The following is a 15,296-nucleotide window of genomic DNA, read 5'->3' on the forward strand; positions in this document are numbered from 1 at the left end:
GGTTCCTCTCGAGGTTTCTTCCTCATGTTGTCTGAGGGAGTTTTTCCTTGCCCCCATTGCCACAGGCTTGCTTATTGGGGATAGATTAGGGACAAAATTAGTTCATGTTTAAAGTCTTTAAATTTCTGTAAAGCTGCTTTGCGACAATGTCTATTGTTAAAAGCGCTATATAAATAAACTTGACCTTTTTTTTAAGCTGGCTACTTCAGATTTTCTGGAGAGCCCTAATGTATAAACTGCAAAATCAGATAAAATCTATTTTGCAGGATCAGTAATTTATTACGAACCTAGCAGATGAACCAACATGCTAAGTGAACTAGCTGTTTGTTGTAAGTCTCATCTCATCTCGTTATCTCTAGCCGCTTTATCCTGTTCTACAGGGTCGCAGGCAAGCTGGAGCCTATCCCAGCTGACTACGGGCGAAAGGTGGGGTACATCCTGGACAAGTCGCCAGGTCATCACAGGGCTGACACATAGACACAGACAACCATTCACACTCACATTCACACCTACGGTCAATTTATGGCCCTTTTCCACTACCCTTTTTCAGCTCACTTCAGCTCGCTTCAGCTGACTTCAGCCCGACACGGCTCGCGTTTCGACTATCTCAGAGCAGCACGACTCAGCTCGCTTCAGCCCTGCTTAGCCCCCAAAACTCGCACCGTTTTGGAGTAGGGCTGAAGCGAGCCAAACTGAGCTGAGTGGGGCTAGGGGCGTGAGGAGACACTCCCCTGTGCACTGATTGATGAGGAGGAGTGTCCTCACACGCCCCGCGAGCACGCTGGGATCTGTAAACACCGTAAACCCGGAAGAAGAAGAATTACGAATTACGAGAATTATGAAGCCTTATGCGCCTCGCCTCATCTATACGCTCTTGCCAGTATCTGTTGGCGTTGTCGGTGACAACAAGCCACAGCACCAAGACCAGCAACACTAACGACTCCATGTCCTCCATGTTTATTGTTTACTATCCGGGTCGTGAGACTACCGCTTAAAAGATCACTGATGTCACTGTTTGAGCAGCTTAACGACATCACGTGACATCCACCCACTTTCGCTAACTCCACCCAATGTGTCCACCCACTTCCAGCCAGCACGGTTCAGCGCGGTTGTAGTCGAAATGCAACTCCAACAGCCCCACTCAGCTTGACTCAGCCCAACTCAGCACGGCACGGCTCAGCCCGACTCAGCCGCGTTGGTAGTGGAAAAGCGGCATTAGAGTCACCAGTTAACCTAACCTGAATGTCTTTGGACTGTGGGGGAAACCGGAGCACCCGGAGGAAACCCACGCGGACACGGGGAGAACATGCAAACTCCGCACAGAAAGGCCCTCGTCGGCCACGGGGCTCGAACCCGGACCTTCTTGCTGTGAGGTGACAGCGCTAACCACTACACCACCGTGCCGCCCGCCCTTATTCTGAAAAACGCAATATTCCTACTAAGCCATTTACATGGCTAATGAAAATGAACATTCCACTAACATTCCCATGTACATGCAGCCGGATCCCGACCCCAGCCTTGCAAACTGTTATCTAGTTGATTTGCATACAACGCACAGAGCTGACTGAAGAGTCAGTGTATTGTAAACTGGCATAAAAAAAACAAATGAGACACATATTCTGAACGCACATATACATGTTCAAGGAATGTGCCTAAAACCCGAATAACATAAATAACATAGCCATGTCCCATGTCTTAATCGGAAAATGCTAAATTCAGAATAAGGCCAAATTTGGAACATTCAAACGGAATGTGCTGATTATGTGTTCCGTATCAAATTCTATAACCTGTATGAAATAATAGTGGAATATTAGTGTACATGGAAGTGTACTGACTGAAAGGCAACTTTGCAAATTTTCAGAAGTAGGATTAGCTGTGCTAGCATTTTTAATTTTTTTTTTCATCTTCTTTTGTGTAAAGTTCAGTAGAACTATGAGATTGGGCTGATTTAAGGATGTGGAACAATGCGCAAAAAGAGAATGACTGCTGAAAAATGAAAACCTCACCAGTGTTTAGGAATTTTTTTCCTGCTACATGGAAACAGTGTAAAGATAGATCAAGTGCTAGGCGTTCAGATTTTCCCCCACCTCACGTCGCAGTGCTGCTGCAGGCATGGTTTTGTGGAACAGTTCCTCTCTCATCGTGCCAATCTGGTGGCCATTTTGAGTTACTGCAGGAACATGTGGCGCAAAATGTCTGCTGGAGGGGAGGGGAACTTCTCTTAATTATTGAGTAGAAGAAATGGAAAAAATAGCTATGATTCAGGGAGTTATGTTAAGATCAGTCTAGTTTCTAGTTTTTTTCACAGTCAAGATGATGATTAATTCATGATTTGTGTTAGCGCTGACATTTTCAAAGGGAAAAAATAATTGATAATAAATTACTAATTAAGGAAAGCACCTGGATCCTGTTTGCACCATGTGATTTAAGGTCAAGTGGCTTGAAAAATCATGTAAAATTCTTTACTTGTTTCTTGTTTAATCTGAATGTGTAGAAGAAAAGAACTCCCAGGAGACAGGTTGTCCTTTGCAACACGCAGAATTTTTCTTGTGTGTTTAACAAGTAGCATATGGCAGTAATATTTGTACTTCTTTTTTCCCCCCACAGGAGGTGTCTGTCATCACACACTGTAATCGTCTTTTCTTTTTGAACAACACTAACAATTCGCAAACCAAATCAACTTGTGGTAAGTCTTATTTTCATACACAGAACTATCCTCTTTCTTGTGCTTTGCACTGCTCACATATACACCTCATACAAACTACTCCATTCAAACAATAGATCCCATTTATTATTTTGGAACATTCGATGTTTCACACTTGTTTAATCAGTCATTATTCACATGTATAATATAGGAGTACAATTTATGACCTGTCATATGCAACATCAAAATGCAGAACCTGTAGTCTATAATGAAATTTGAATGATAATTATGTCATTTCTAATAAAAAAAAATTCAGTAGTGTAGGAGGGTACCATTAGGCAGTATTATAACTTGCTTATGATCATTTGCTGTTTTTGCCCAAAACTCATTAGGTAGACATCTGGAGCTGCTTGTTTTGTTATTATCTAGGATTAAATAAAGCAATGGAGGGTTAGGAAAGGTTGTTTGTTTTTTTAACAAATTTATGAACTGGTAAACTGGATTTCAAGTTAAATAATTCTTATGAATACTTGTAATATTTGCAAGTACAATGAACAAACCAATAACGAACAAATGTTGAAACATGGGCCATTTTTATAAAGCACTTGTTTTACGGAGTCACATTTTAAGCATACCAAATTGAAAAAGTTACTAGACACTCAAATAAAATAGCAGTATTGAAGAATGAAAATAAACACGATGGTAAGTTCAGATACATCTAGAGCCAACAAGTGTTCTTTATTATTTTAATGAAGGCAAATTAAGCTTTATTTTTTTACTCATGGTAAATAAAGTAAACAAGAAACTGGGGTAATGTTTGCTGTCTGAAGTTGTTTGTGGTTGCCTGTGATGCAGTGAACAGAAAAGGACATTAAAGTGCTATTCTTTGAAAAAATTTAATTGTTTAATGTGATTACAGATATAGAAATTATATCAACATCCAAATAAAAGCACATGTCTAAAGTTGGAAACATTCCCAGCATGAAGATGTGAACTATAAAGTGGTAAAGTCCACTTGTGGAACCTAGTAGCAGTCCATCAGACCAGATAACTGATCATCTTGATTATGTCTTATTTATTTTATTTATTTATGAATGTCATTGTTTTATCTATGTGATGTGAGGTCTCATCATTTCACAATTTCCAGCCATTTAATGTTATGGCATTCTGCCGCTTTTTTCACTATATGTTGAAATGCGCCTTTGAGTTCGCTCTATTGCCTACCCTTTAAGACTACCTCATACACGTGACGTAAGTGACTAGCACGAACAGTGGAAGAACTCTCCCTCTGACCAGTGACCTGCCACACCACTTCGAATTATCTAGCCAAATTTGTGAAGACACTATTGATTTGGCAACTGTTGAACCAACTAATGACATTAGATTCCTGAAACTTGTTGAGAAACAAGGCTCTCTGAACGAGATATGGCAATATTTTACTTTTAAGGCAAATGATAGTGGAGAGGTGGAGTCCCCTTTTACACCTGTGTGCAAACTGTGCCTCAAGTCATGTGTGGCAGGAGGAGCCAATATGTCTCACCTGATGAAACATTTGACACATGTACATGGGTAATTCCGCCCCAAATCACCAGATTTAGAAAAATGTTTGCCACTGACCAGCTCAGATTTGCTTCATACTTTCTGGAAATATTGTCAGTGTGCCCAATAAATAGTGTACAAAATTTTAGGCTTGTACTTTCATTAGTTTCTGAGATACAGGGGCTTAAAAAAGGGGCGTGGCCCCAATTTCACTGTTGAAACGCGTGCTACAGAAAACGGACCTAACTTCCATAAGTCATTACTTTTAAACTATTCATGCAAGATACATGAAATTTTCAAGGATTGCTCTTCAATGCCAGACGCCGTTAAATACTAAAATAGAAAGTTCACAGTTCAATATTTGCCAAGTTATGGCTTGCTGAAAATCATTAAAAAATGTGCTTTGGAGCAACTTTGATGCCCCATATCTCCACATTAAAGCACACCAGATCTTTCAAATTTTCTTATTTATTACTCATGTTATACAACCCCGATTCCAAAAAAGTTGGGACAAAGTACAAATTGTAAATAAAAACGGAATGCAATAATTTACAAATCTCAAAAACTGATATTGTATTCACAATAGAACATAGACAACATATCAAATGTCGAAAGTGAGACATTTTGAAATTTCATGCCAAATATTGGCTCATTTGAAATTTCATGACCGCAACACATCTCAAAAAAGTTGGGACAGGGGCAATAAGAGGCTGGAAAAGTTAAAGGTACAAAAAAGGAACAGCTGGAGGACCAAATTGCAGCTCATTAGGTCAATTGGCAATAGGTCATTAACATGACTGGGTATAAAAAGAGCATCTTGGAGTGGCAGCGGCTCTCAGAAGTAAAGATGGGAAGAGGATCACCAATCCCCCTAATTCTGTGCCGACAAATAGTGGAGCAATATCAGAAAGGAGTTTGACAGTGTAAAATTGCAAAGAGTTTGAACATATCATCATCTACAGTGCATTATATCATCAAAAGATTCAGAGAATCTGGAAGAATCTCTATGCGTAAGGGTCAAGGCCGGAAAACCATACTGGGTGCCCATGATCTTCGGGCCCTTAGATGGCACTGCATCACATACAGGCATGCTTCTGTATTGGAAATCACAAAATGGGCTCAGGAATATTTCCAGAGAACATTATCTGTGAACACAATTCACCGTGCCATCCGCCGTTGCCAGCTAAAACTCTATAGTTCAAAGAAGAAGCTGTATCTAAACATGATCCAGAAGCGCAGACGTCTTCTCTGGGCCAAGGCTCATTTAAAATGGACTGTGGCAAAGTGGAAAATTGTTCTGTGGTCAGACGAATCAAAATTTGAAGTTCTTTATGGAAATCAGGGACGCCGTGTCATTCGGACTAAAGAGGAGAAGGACGACCCAAGTTGTTATCAGCGCTCAGTTCAGAAGCCTGCATCTCTGATGGTATGGGGTTGCATTAGTGCGTGTGGCATGGGCAACTTACACATCTGGAAAGACACCATCAATGCTGAAAGGTATATCCAGGTTCTAGAGCAACATATGCTTCCATCCAGACGACGTCTCTTTCAGGGAAGACCTTGCATTTTCCAACATGACAATGCCAAACCACATACTGCATCAATTACAGCATCATGGCTGCGTAGAAGAAGGGTCCGGGTACTGAAGTGCCCAGCCTGCAGTCCAGATCTTTCACCCATAGAAAACATTTGGCGCCTCATGAAACGGAAGATATGACAAAAAAGACCTAAGACAGTTGAGCAACTAGAATCCTACATTAGACAAGAATGGGTTAACATTCCTATCCCTAAACTTGAGCAACTTGTCTCCTCAGTCCCCAGACGTTTATAGACTGTTGTAAAGAGAAAAGGGGATGTCTCACAGTGGTAAACATGGCCTTGTCCCAACTTTTTTGAGATGTGTTGTTGTCATGAAATTTAAAATCACCTAATTTTTCTCTTTAAATGATACATTTTCTCAGTTTAAACATTTGATATGTCATCTATGTTCTATTCTGAATAAAATATGGAATTTTGAAACTTCCACATCATTGCATTCCGTTTTTATTTACAATTTGTACTTTGTCCCAACTTTTTTGTAATCGGGGTTGTAGTGCTCTTTTGGCAACTAGGTATGTGTTCAAAAGAAATCAAACTTTCTGATTTATTAGGCTTTAAAAAAAAAAACATTTTGCACCTATAATTCAAATGCATATTACAAATGTATGACAAGGTCTACCATAAAAACAATTATACCACTGGAAAGAGCTTGTTTTGATTAGCAAGTGCACAAAATATGAAGTTGGTACTCTAAACCAAACTATAAATATTAAGGTATCAAGTACGGCATGTTTTACGATAGACGGAAATGCTGTTTTAAGGCATATTACAATACAATTACAAGCCTACAGTGTAGGACAAATAACAACCTTAAAAATACTTTATTTGAAGAGCTTAAACAGTGTATTGATTTGCTTTTCCACATCAGATGGAAGTTTATACTGCCTGCCAGTTGATGTAAGCGGGGCATCAATGATTTTCATGACATGCACCAGAGGGACCCAACAGTTATCCTCTCTCTTGGGCCAGCTGCAATTCTGAGAAGGACCATGAGGATGCATAAATGTTACTTGTACATCTTGTTCCTCCTCTGATAATGCATGAATGTTGCCTATCCACCACTGTCTGTCATACAAACATACAACATATTTACCAGGAATTGTATCTGCCAGAGAGACTGCTGATTTAACAGGGGTTTTATGCATTACTTGTGGCCGATTCCCACTCATATCCACAATGAAGCTAGGACCACCTGACACCCTGCTGACCTGCAGCTGGTTGGACATGATTGGAACGAATGAGTGGTTGTCTCCTGTTCCAGGAATAGTAGCTGACCTTGAAAATCTTGTCTCCAATGCTTTTCCACTCTCCATAACTTCCCCTGTACCAACCCAGATGAAATGGATGTTCTTGATATGTTTTTCTGCCCACAAAAACAGATCAGATGGGGTTAGTATGTGATCACTCGTGACTGCCTGTAAGCTAGCTTGAGCTGCTGACCGCTTTACAGTGCCTCCAATACCATCACAGGGAGATTTACCATGAGAAGTGGCAAAGAAATGCCATTCTGCCAAAAGTCCAAAATCGTCTGCATGCTTTATTAGATTTGTGAATTTTTTTTATAGTTTTTGTATTGGGCTGCTGATCCATCACTGAAGTAAATGACCTTTTTCAGCTGGGGATGTAAATGGCATACACATGGTAAAACCTTTTTTAAGAATGCATGCACGGCCACTGTATCATGCTTAAGGCAGTCACTTATTATGTAGATAGAGATGCATTTTGTTACTTTTGTACCATCTTCATTCTTTGCTCTAATGTACACTGCAAATGGATGAAGAGTCCATTTGCTGTTGTCCCAGTGGTATCCCTGGGCAGAATCTTGTACACAGAATGAATAGTTTTTGGCAAAATCCAAAAGCATAATACATTCATCCGCTGACAGATTTTCCTTCAAATTCTTCAAATATCCACTCTGGTGTTTGGCAATGAAATGATGTTTTGCTAGTTTGTCTGCTAGTAGATTATATGCCTTAAAACAGCATTTCCGTCTATCGTAAAACATGCCATACTTCTCATCTCATTATCTCTAGCAGCTTTATCCTGTTCTACAGGGTCGCAGGCAAGCTGGAGCCTATCCCAGCTGACTACGGGCGAGAGGCGGGGTACACCCTGGACAAGTCGCCAGGTCATCACAGGGCCGACACATAGACACAGACAACCATTCACACTCACATTCACACCTATGGTCAATTTAGAGTCACCAGTTAACCTGACCTGCATGTCTTTGGACTGTGGGGGGAAACCGGAGCACCCGGAGGAAACCCACGTGGACACGGGGAGAATATGCAAACTCTGCACAGAAAGGCCCTCGCCGGCCACGGGGCTCAAACCCGGACCTTCTTGCTGTGAGGCGACAGCGCTAACCACTACACCACCGTGCCGCCCCATGCCGTACTTGATACCTTAATATTTATAGTTTGGTTTAGGGTACCAACTTCATATTTTGTGCTTTTGCTAATCAAAACAAGCTCTTTCCAGTGGTATAACTAATTGTTTTTATGGTAGACCTTGTCATACATTTGTAATGTGCATAGGCGCAAAATTTTTTTTTTTTTAAAAAAGCCTAATAAATCAGAAAGTTTGATTTCTTTTGAATACATACCTAGTTGCCTAAAGAGTACTATTACATGAGTAATAAATAAGAAAATTTGAAAGATCTGGTGTGCTTTAATGTGGAGATATGGGGTGTCAAAGTTGCTCCAAAGCACATTTTTTTAAATGATTTTCAGCAAGCCATAACTTGGCAAATATTTAACTGTGAACTGTCTATTTTAGTATTTAAAGGTGTCTGACATTGAAGAACAATCCTTGAAAATTTCATGCATCTTGCATGAATAGTTTAAAAGTAATGACTTATGGAAGTTAGGTCCTTTTTCTTAGCACGCGTTTCAACAGTGAAATTGGGGCCACACCCCTTTTTTAAAGCCCCTATATCTCAGAAACTAATGAAGGTACAAGCCTAAAATTTTGTACACTATTTATTGGGCACACTGACAATATTTCCAGAAAGTATGAAGCAAATCTGACATGGTCAGTGGCGAGGCCTCTGGTGATTTCACATGGATTGACCCACAACCCAGTTTGTACAAAGATTTCCAGGAATGGACGGTACTAAACTAGTACCGTTACTGTTCTGCCATGCCAGGTACTGTACTGAAACAAATTTTGGTACTAAACCAACCCTATTAGGGATATTGTAATATATTATTATTGAGTTATTGATTGGCACGTTATTTTATCGATATGTACTTGAGGCATTGATGTATTAAAATTAGCCGAGATTTAAGTTAGACGCCAAATATACGTGCTTTCCAATTCATTCAGTTGGCCTTCTGTTTAATTTAGTCTGGAATAATAGCTTTCGGATGACCTGGCGACTTGTCCAGGGTGTACCCCGCCTTTCGCCCGTAGTCAGCTGGGATAGGCTCCAGCTTGCCTGCGACCCTGTAGAAGGATAAAGCGGCTAGAGATAATGTGAATGTGAATGTGTAATAGCTTTCGGAGACCAAAAGGGGGCGATCTTAAATCTAGAGTCCTTGTATAGTTATTAGCTCATCCAACCGATAGGCAGTGAGCTTATGCCGTCGTGTGTTGCCTGTCATCCGTCCGGCATCCACACTTCACGAAAATCACTGCTTCTCTCTCAAGTCTTCACGAATTTTTATTCTTTTTGGCAGGAAGGTAGGTCTGCCTTGGGTGCACATAGCTTCTACCCAAATTTGCATAATTGCAGTTAATGATGAAGATATGGAGTAATTAAGCCCTAACGAGCAGTTTCCACACAAATCTCTTCTCCCTCAATTCTTCACCGATTTTGATTCTTTCTGGCATGAAGGTAGGGGTAGCTAGGGTGCACATAACTTCTACCCAGATTTGCTTAATTACAGTTATTAATGAAGTTATGGACTAATTAAGCTTTAATGAGCAGTTCAACAAAATTTGCTTCTTCTCGGTCAATTCCTTGCCATTTTGGATTCTGTCTGGCAAATAGGTAGGTATTCCTAGGGTGTATAACTTCTGTAGCTTGTGTATATTGTATATAGCTTGCAACATTTATTGCGTAAGGTGGCCCACTTTAGATGGTTCCTTCTGGACTAGATGAGGCCGGAGTGAGCTACGCTGTCATTGTTGGTCTCGTTATTATGACCAAGCTACCATGCTCGCATCTTAATTGTTCAATCAGGCAGGCTAATACGGCACCATCTAGTGTTGCTTCCTTTTGACACTGAATACTGATAAGCCTTCGCAACTTCGATAATTAAGCATTCGTTTGTTTATTTGCGGCTCTTTGTTTCGATCTGAAAAATGCCGATAATTAATCGATAACATCAGGACAATTCTGATTATTGATGCATGGCAAAGGCACAGATCCCAAGCCTAATGGTTATACAGCTGATACCTTAAATGTTTTACGTATAATTTAACAGGATAATTTATTGACCTTTGGAATTTAAGTATTGAACCCAGCCACTTCCTCCACCCCATTTCTTAAATTTGCATGCTTTAGTACCAGCTGCATCCTCACGCCCTCATTCCATGTAGGCTCATGATCACTAAGGAAGCTTGTGGTTTCCTTCCAAACGCGTGATGGCCTGCTTTTGAAAACAGTGGGACAAGGTCAATGTCCTGCTTGTCTCTTACTCTTTCAAAACATGACACTCATGACATTCCATACTTCATTATCCTGATGCTGAACAAACTTCAGAGTGCTAAATAAAATAAGTAAAATGAGCAAAAGTGAATTCAGTCATGGTGGTTGTTTTGCAAGTAGGTTAAGGGTTGGTGGTATTTTGCAAGAATCTAAAGTAAGAGACATTCATTGTTGCTTTTGGCATATGAGAGATCATATGCTAACAGCCGCTGGATCAGATTGTTAAGACTCAGTCACTGTCATAACCAAGGTACTACCGACAGCATCTTTAAAAAAAAATTAGGCAAACCCGTCATTCTGGTTACTACATCCGGTCATTGGAAACTTTCTGCTGGTTTTGGTATGTTGTGTTTTTATATTCTGAATGGGAGTTAGTTGTGAACCTTTGAAACAGACATATCCCTAATTAAACTGGGCATCATATTCTAAAAGGGAAGTAGAACTTTTTTCAGTTCTATCCTAATAGGACCAACATGTACAAAACCAACCAGTCAGTTTCCTGGGTCTGAAGTAAATGTGGTAAGTGAAGAGTTAAGATTCCACATTTGTGGGGTTCTGAGTGGGACACTGGAAAAGCTTTGGCCCTGTCAGCAGGAGCCTGTGAGTTTGATCCTGACACTGCCACAGCTGGTTGGCTTCCGGTGTTGAGGAGGAAGTAGGGATCTTGTGTCTTACTTGGCAGCTGCCATGTGATAGGGGAACGCTAACTAGTGAGTGGGAGATAGGAAATGACAATTGGGAGAGAATGGGTATAAAAAGATTCAGTGCTTCTCACTTTAGGATTGTGTGTTGTGAACCAGTGTGAAAAGCAAGTGAAAGATGATAGATTTTTAACATGGGTTTCTTAAAAACATAGTGAAGGGTCAGCCAGAAGGATGTGGTGTAGAGGAATGGGAAGTATGCTAAAGGTGGATCAGCAGAATTGTCAACCAGTCTGCATCAGATGTGGGAGACCTAATTGTGTCCTCCATCTGTGGTGAAGCACATACAAGTGTTTTACTGGAAGCCAAGAAACGCCAGTCTGAAGCCCTGAACCCAAGGCACTAACTTGTGTTTGGTTACCCAGGAACAGCAGGGAGCTTTTCATGCTTGTTCATCCCTGGCTCCGTCCCTTATGTGATGCACCAGGGATCAGATGGTGAAAAACCTCTCAAATTTGATGAGTGTTCTCACTCGAGCAGAGCCCAACCTCCTTCCTTGTTCCAAAAAGTGATGGTTATGGATATACCATGAAAACAGAATAATGAACCGGTGTGAATTTTAAAAGCAAAAGTGAGATTTGATATAAAAAAAATTACAGCATAGAAGTATTCGATTTAAGGGATTGGTAACTTTTTTTTTTAGAGAAACGAGCATCGGCTGAACTGCAGTTATAGAAATCAGAGCATAGGGAATGCCTGCAATTTCTTGCCTGCTTGTCCTCATTCACATTCACTGAGCAAGTGCCAAGGCTCTTGCTAAGCTTGTGGCCATTTTGTGTTACTGCACTGTCAAGCTGCTTGTACGAAATGGTCGATTGGAGGAGGGGCTTTTAAAGGAACCTCATCCTAAATATGCCACATTGTTTGCTTATTCGTTCTGCACAAACTGAAGCTGCTGCATTTGTTAAGTTCATAGAGCTATACAGGTTGAAGTGTTGCCTTTTGTACTTTTTAGAAATTTTTTTGCATTAAAAAAAACAAGCAAGATCTTTAGCAATCAGTGCTGGACAGCTTGTTTTAATTTAATTAATTCACTGAATCTAGCCTATATATATTTAGTTCGAGTTATCAAATTTTACACTTAATCACACACCATCTAATTACAGACTATCAATATGCAAAAGTAGTGATTCATTTATTTTATATTTAAGGGTGTTATTTTTTTAATTTATTGAAAAGATTCTTTGCAGAAAAATGCCTTTCCCTAACTCTCCAGTATAGTGTTTGGTTCAGTTTAGTGATTGTGGAATAGAACGATCTCATGGAAAGGACATTTGTTGGGGGAGGGTTTTGTAGAAGAACGAGTTTCAGCCGGTTCAGACTGGTATCTGCTGCATGCCTCTGATTGGTCAGCCTTGTTAATGTCTTTTTTTTTCCTAACACCACTGTTTGCTGAAGTAACCATGTACATCATGCTCAAGTATGTTTTACTCTTACAAGGCTTGGTATCTTAAACTTCCTGCCTCACTAAGGTCTAGAGCTGTATAAGAGTGCAATAGTACCTGAGTGTGCACTGTATCATAGACTTGTGGACTTTTGAGCACTCAGCATGGGGTGCACATTTATTTCTCATGCATTACGTTTACAGTCTTGCTTTGCTACTTGCGGTATAAATTGTCAAAATTCTACAGGCAATGTCTCACTCCTAGTGTTTAGTATACAGTGTGTGTGTGCGTGTGTCAGGGAAGGAGTGTGGTAACCATGATGTATAAAATTAATAACATGCTAAGTCTTCTCAAACACGAGACTTGTGGTGATATCCTGGTAAATCTTTTTTTTTTTTCTCATAGTGAAGAATAGGTTATATTGAATACACATGATATTACATTTTAATTATAGGTAAGAAAAGGGCATTCAAAGACACCCCCCCACTACTGGTAACATTTGGTATAGCCCTGTACCCTGTATAGCCTTCTCACTTACCCTTTTTCAACCGACGTTTTGTCTTTCCGAACACACCCATGGCTAATTTAGTGCTAGTGAAAACCTTTCTTACAATTTTAATGTTAACCCTCGAATAACATTCACTGTTACTAATTCCAGACTATACAAGACGCTCACAATGAACTCTGTTCATGGATAAGAAGATAAAAATGTATCAAGAATTGGATCAGGTTTTGTTCTGTTATACTGAACACTAATACAGCCATGCACACGTGTTAAGTTTTGTTGGGAACCCCAGCTCTAGAACTCGGGTGACTCAGCAGATTGCAAACGGTCTCTCAGAATTTAACAGGTTAAACAATAACTTGCCCAGGATCTTTTAATAAGATCCCTCCCTTGACTGAGTAGAATGATCTGTTTATCTGCGGATGCCTTTTAATTTGGTAAAGGCGCACGTTGACGTGTGCGAGTTTACAACTGAACATTTCATGCGTCCTGTGTCTTTGCGTCCTGATAAGATTTCGGCCTGCGCTTGACCTGTGTGCATTTTTACTTGTCAAATGCAAATGGGGGTTTAAGCCCCAAGACCGCCAACTCAACATTGTTAACACAGTCTGCACCGGGGACGCCATATGATGGCTGACCTAAGCTCTGACCCCAGCTTCCTAACAAGCTGGGATATGTGGTGAAAAATTTCACTGAGCTGTAACGTATGTGACAAAAGCTGCTTCTTCTTCCTTTTCCTTTGATCGGCCATACCCAAATCAAATATTGCACATTAATATGCACATTAGCTCATTACATTCGAACACCAACTTCTATTCCTTGTTTTTACGTTTTATGACAAATTGTGCAGTTTTTAAAGCTTACTGGCACTTAAAAAGTGGCACAATTTACGCAGCGTATCCGATGACTGTCCGGAGAGGGATTGGCTTTTAAACATGGCTTGGAGAAACGGATGCTTTTACGCTTGTTTAACATGTGGCTAAAATGCGTCTCCGGGTTTAAATCTGTTGCATGTGTGCCTTGGGTGCATTTGCACGTTAATTTTTTATGTGCATAGTCCACTTGCCTGATACCCAATATGCATGAAATGACTAGTGTAAACCTATCATATAAGCAATGGTGTGTGTGTGTGTGTATATAAAGCTGACTGCCCTTGATCAAAATGCATGAAACTTGTGCTTGCTTTGAGTCTTAATGGAATTTGACAACCTTCCATATGAAGATGGTAATGTGATATAAAGTAATCTGATTTGATTAGGGGGATCATAGTCCCAAATGAGGAAATTTGTGTTTACTGTATTGCTAAATGTGTTTAAATGTTTGTAAAGTGATGCTTCCTCCTGCTCTTTTGAGAAGCAAAAGCGTTCTTGGCAACAGGGGCGGACTATTGCAGAGAGACAAACGTCCCTACTTGGAACCTGAAGGTGCTGAATTTAGCTTATTGCGGAAAGTGTAATAAAGGATTTAAATATAACCCACGAACTGAGCCATACTTCTGAGATTCTGATTTAGCCATGCTTTGAATGAGACAGAACTATGAAATTAATTTTCATTGTCGAGTCACAAGTGGTCATAGTTTCTCTTTGAGTTGCTGTACAGGTACTTGTATACTGAATAAGTGTGAACACATGCTGGTTTTATACAAGACCGAGGACAGACTTCACTTTTTCAGCGATTAGATCAACAACCTGCCAGCTCTCAAGGACGTGTGGTTCTCACCCCAAGTGAGGTTTCTCATTCCTTCTACTTCTTAAAAATGTGTTCGACACTGAGGCCTCTAAGAATTTGGTAAAAACTGAAAAATCAAGATTGCTTACTTGATACGATAACTTTTTTTTTTCCCCTTCACTGAATATGTGAAAGTGATAAGTAGTGTTCAGAGTTGCTACATGCTTTATGGTAAAGCTCACAGGCTTATGATTAGAGGGCTTGATTTTTAATTTAAGCATATACTGTTCAAGTTATTAAGCAGATGGCTATGTCTTGCTCCCTCTTGTGTTGAGTCAGAGTTGCACATCCATCTGGTCACCCCTCTGCTTTGTGAAAATGGTATGGTCTGGGACTAGCAGTAATTTTCCATCCTGTTTTCTCAGTGCTGCAGTGGGGGAGGGGATTGTGTTTGTCTTTCATGGATTTTGGTCTTTTTTCCAATTTAAGTTAAGTTTTTCCTTCAGGTGGTCATATTTTGCACCACACATTTAATTGACATTTTAATTTTTTTTTTTAAATATACATTTATTTTCTCCCTGAGGTATCAGACTTGCCATGT

General features: G+C 40.1%; 1 protein-coding gene across 3 annotated transcripts in view; it reads left to right on the forward strand.

Moving 5' to 3' along the window:
* atf7ip (activating transcription factor 7 interacting protein) overlaps positions 1-15,296 on the forward strand; it is a 75,121-nt gene that overhangs the window by 19,837 nt on the left and 39,988 nt on the right. For all 3 annotated transcript variants that reach the window (XM_060898907.1, XM_060898904.1, XM_060898908.1), the window contains exon 2: positions 2,608-2,686. The gene's annotated coding sequence lies outside the window, so the exon portion shown is untranslated. The remainder of the gene's footprint in view (positions 1-2,607; positions 2,687-15,296) is intronic.

This window comes from Neoarius graeffei, chromosome 18, assembly GCF_027579695.1.
Source record: "Neoarius graeffei isolate fNeoGra1 chromosome 18, fNeoGra1.pri, whole genome shotgun sequence".
NCBI classification, from domain to species: Eukaryota; Metazoa; Chordata; class Actinopteri; order Siluriformes; family Ariidae; genus Neoarius; species Neoarius graeffei.